Below are 530 nucleotides of genomic sequence, written 5' to 3'. Positions count from 1 at the left end.
GAAAGATGGAGGAGGAGTGGATTACCAAAGAGAGTCAAATGGAGAATGAAATCAAGATCCTGAAAGAGCAAAACTCTAAGCTTCAGGTCAGTCTCCTTGGCATGCAGGAGATGGCTCAAAAATCGGACAAGGAGAAAGCCAGAATGAAAAAAGAGGAAGAGAAGGCCAAGAACGTGGCAAAAAGAGCCTGAAAAAGGAAATGTAAAAGGCAAAACTTCCGTACTACAACAATAGAGCAATACTACTCTACACTGCAATACACCGCTATCGCAACAAATAATTTTGTTCAGCAATCATGGCAACAATGCTGGCGACTGTCGTCCAACTCCCAGTGTACAACTCGAGGACCTGAAGAAAGACCAACTGGATACTCAAGAACTATCAACCAGCTGGTCTCCAAAAATGCTGGTCTGGAGGAGGAGAAAATGAACGTCCTGACGGCTCTACGTTCAGAGAAAACCAATACGAAAAAATGTAAAATCAAGGAGAAGGAGAAAATGAGGAGATTGACTCTCTCAGAGAAAGTCTGA

At 43.0% G+C, this 530-nt stretch overlaps 1 long non-coding RNA gene across 1 annotated transcript in view; it reads left to right on the top strand.

The window, feature by feature from the left end:
• The first annotated feature begins 6 nt into the window (after positions 1–6).
• LOC116670250 (uncharacterized) overlaps positions 7–530 on the top strand; it is a 16,352-nt gene continuing 15,828 nt past the window's right edge. The window contains exon 1 of the long non-coding RNA XR_004326982.1: positions 7–86. This is a non-coding gene — a long non-coding RNA (uncharacterized LOC116670250). The remainder of the gene's footprint in view (positions 87–530) is intronic.

The sequence above is a fragment of the Etheostoma spectabile genome, chromosome 20 (genome assembly GCF_008692095.1).
Source record: "Etheostoma spectabile isolate EspeVRDwgs_2016 chromosome 20, UIUC_Espe_1.0, whole genome shotgun sequence".
Taxonomy (NCBI): Eukaryota; Metazoa; Chordata; class Actinopteri; order Perciformes; family Percidae; genus Etheostoma; species Etheostoma spectabile.
Note: the sequence above shows the minus strand (reverse complement) of the source record. Positions and strands in the feature narration are given on the sequence as shown.